A 4,311-nucleotide genomic window follows, 5' to 3' on the forward strand; every position below is an offset into this window, starting at 1 on the left:
CATAATATTTGATATGGTATCAGAGCACCATTTTTGGTCACTCTACAAAATTTTCTTTCGCCATTTTTTTCTTCAACAACCATGTTTTCCGAAAACTCCAAAGATGCAGTTATGGATACATGAAATCCATACTACGTACATCATTCAGATCAACCCGGACAACAACTTGTCCTAAAAAAATTGAATGGTTCAAACTACTCAATATGGAGCAAATCAATGAATCATGCAATTTTTTAGATACAGAAAGTCATTGTCAAAATCACTTAAGGTACGATGTCTGTTTTGTCATATTACATAAAAATCAAGAGTCTTTGGGAAGAGTTAGAAACATATCGCTCATGCTCACCTTGTAATCAAATGAAAACACACAATGACAAGAAGGAAGAAGATCGTTTAATGCAATTTCTTACGGGTCTCAATGACACCTATAAAAGTGTCTGATCTAATATTTTGATGATGTCTCCCTTGCATAATATTCAGTAGGCATATTCATTAATTATACAGGGAGAGACACAACAACAATTGTCGATGATTAATTAGGGTAAGCATGATGTTTACGCAAATGCAACAAGTTTTCTCATGAACTTTAATACTTGAGTAAATTTTGTCTTCACAAAACTATGGATTTTGGATAGTGGGGAAACTGATCATATTGTTTCAAATCCAAAATTCTTTATTAATTCAACTCCATCTCCAATATCTTTGGTAAACCTTCTTACAGGCTCAACAACCCCTACCACATCCAAAGGGACACCATTCAATTTAATAAGGATATCAAGTTAGAGCATGTTTTATGTATCCCTTCTTTCCATTTAAATCTGATTTCAGCAAGTAAACTCACTAAAGCTCTAAATTGTTGTATTGTCTTACTTCCAAATGGTTGTATCCTGCAAGATCTGGCTATGGGGAGGGTAAATGGCTCAGATTAACACCGAGATGGTCTTATTACATGAAACCTTTCAAAAAATTGTCCGACTTTCCAACTACACGAATATCTGACATATGAGATTTGACCATCCGTCTTCATCTCGTTTAAAATTGACATCTTTATTATTTTATTTTAGTATGTCTACTCATATTAACTGCAAAATCTGTCTCATTACTAAACAAGCAAGATTGATTTTGTCTTTTAGTGCGATAAATACACAACGTCCATTTGATTTGTTACATTGTGATATTTTGGATCTTCATAAATCACCTACTTATTCAAATGCACGGTTTTTTTAACCATCGTCGACGATTTCACTAGATGCACTTGGGTGTTTTTGATGCAACACAAATCAGATACTCAACTTCTACTACAATCGTTCATCACATTTGCATATACACATTTTTACATCCGTGTTAAAGCCATCCGAACAGATAATGGTTCGAAATTTCTTTTCATGCGTCAATTTTTTCTTAATCACGACATTGAAGGCCAACGTACATGTGTCTATATCACCCAACAAAACGGGTGGTTGAGCACAAACACCATCATATCCTCACAGTTGTGTGATCTCTTCTTTATCGGTCTAATTTACCTGTTCATTTTTGGGGAAGATTGTGTTTTAACCGTGATTTACCTCATTAACCGCTTACACCTTCCCCATTTTTTCAGATAAAACACCTTTTCAACTATTATACAATCAAATTTCATTTGTTACACATTTATGTATTTTCATCAGCCTATGTTATGCAACACTGAATCATCCCAAACACAAATTTGATCCCCGCGCTCGACGGTGTGTCTTTATTGGATATCCACCTAATCATAAAGACTACAAATTATATGATCTTGAAGACAACACTGTTTTTCACAAAACCATTTTTCCTTTTCATGAAACAACATCACCCTTATACTCTTCTTTTCTACCAAATTTTTTCCTTGACTTAGATCATCAAAATTATACATTTCCTACTACACTACCGAACTCACAATTGGCTTCACCAACTTCGCACAGTGAGTCCATTATCGAACCCATACCTATTGAGCGCATTTCACCCATTAAACCTATTCCTGAACCTACGACCAATGAATCTCCTGAGCCTAATTCATCCCCTGATATTTCTACACAACCACTTTGACATTCTACACGTCTCAAGCATCCTTCTGCATGACATAAAGATTACTTGCTGCCACCTCACGCCAATCAGTCCAATCCTAGCCAAGGTTCTCTCCCAGGTACACGATAACCACTATATCATTTTATTTCTTATTCCAACTTATCTTTTGCCCACTGCACTTTTTTAGCTAACATTTCTACACATAGAGAGCCTTCATCATATGATCAGGCTATTCTTTCTCCCCCACTAGAAGGAAGCCATGGAAGTTGAATTATCAGCATTGACAGAAAACAACACTTATGCTTTGTTTTCATTTGAGTGAACACTGTTCACTCGGATAGAAATGCACGAATTGTTTTTGTTTGTTTTTGTTCAATTGCAAGGATTGGAGGGCGCTAATTTGCCTGAGGGAGATAAAAGCCATCTGCTCTGCCAAGCGAAGAAAGGCAAGGGAACATTAGAAAAAAAATACATCATACCATTACAAAGTCTAAATTACCCTTAATTTTTAAAATTTAGAATAGAAATAATATATAAAAATAAAAAAATTATAAATAATAATAGTAACTAAAATAATAATAATAAAAATAAATATAAATTAATACTTAATAATAATTAAAATAAATTTATTAAATAATAATATTAACAATAATAAAAATTAGTTTTAATTTTGATTTGATTTGTTTTGTTTTTATGAAAATATTTTTATATCTATTTATAAAATTTTAATCAACTAAAATTTACACAAAAATATCTCATATTTTATTATTTAAATATTTTTTAAAGAAAGAGTAAATTTATAAACTTACATTTTACACATTTAAAAAAATAAAAATTCTCTTACAACCATTATATCACTCATAAACTTCAATAAACTTTCCTCAAATCCATTCTAATATACCCTAATCCAAACAACCTCATTTTCTTTACATTTTCCTCTCAAATCACTACAAATTCACTTCCTCAAATCTTCTCCCCAATCAAAACACAACCTTAGAGCATTGTTTCATTATTAACTGCCCACAAACCCATAAAATGCCGATGGGTTTTAAAATAAAATACATATCCAATTAAAACATCAAACAATATAAGACACGTTTAGTCGCAAAAGGCTACCCGCAAGTATATTTAGAAAATTGCATCCACGTTGGCTTTTTTTTTTCTTTCTAATTATCGAAAACTTTGTTATATATATATATGTATATTCTTAATATATTTTATTTTAAACTAATAAAAACGTTATAAGAATTTGAATCTAGAAGTAGTAAATGAAGAAAGAGAAGTTGTTTACTACTAATAAGATATTATGTTGTGTCACGTTTTCAAGTTGTTCTGAAGATGGTTTCTGTAGTATGTGGGACGGCCTTGAAAAAAGAAAGTAGTTTTGATTGACGTGGTCGAAAGTTGGGTTATGAAAAAATATATTTAATGGAAGAAAAAGAAAATTATGGGCAATAAGTTGTATTTGCACAGCACTCGAGATAGAAAGGAGCGTAATAGTTAGGTAAGGTTGAAGAAGGGAAAACCAATTTACAAAAATAATTCATTGATGTGACATTTGGCCTCTCTCTAGATAACACTTAAGTTGCAACCCTCTTAAATTGCGACCCCCTTATTAAATCATGGAACTAATGTCTTCCAACTTTAACAACCCCAAGTTTTTTCAACTTTTTTTTTCGTCTTCTTTTTATTAGAGACCCTCTTATTCAAATTAAAGTTATAATAAACTTAAAATATATACACACACAAAAAATCTTTCCTTTACTAATAGTTTTTCTAAAATTTAAAAAATATATATTTTTTAACATTAAGAGAATGTATCAGAGACATGTTAAATAATTAGATGAAAATATATAAGTGAACAACAACAATTTTTATGTTATAATTTTTTTATCCACAAATAATGAAAAAGAATAAAAATTGACCATTTAAAGAATGGATCAACTTGTATACAAGAAGAGTTTAATCTCTACACATTATAGAAAATTAGTATTTGATCAGATGAAAATATTCAAAAAATAGTCAACTACTTAACAATAAAAAGCACTCAAAAACTTGCATAACAAAACAGTCAAGTGTTGTGATAGTTTTCTCTTCTTTTTGTTAAGATATCAATGGGAGTTTGAACCAACATGATGAAATATGTTAGTGTTATCTCTTTTATAAATATCTGGTTATTTTAGGTCTAAATGTACTTTTTGTGCATTTATTGTGTTTAGTTCTTCTCTAGTAGGTTGATACATTTTTCTGTATCTTGTTTTTTTA

Source organism: Phaseolus vulgaris, chromosome 7 (assembly GCF_000499845.2).
Source record: "Phaseolus vulgaris cultivar G19833 chromosome 7, P. vulgaris v2.0, whole genome shotgun sequence".
NCBI lineage: Eukaryota > Viridiplantae > Streptophyta > Magnoliopsida > Fabales > Fabaceae > Phaseolus > Phaseolus vulgaris.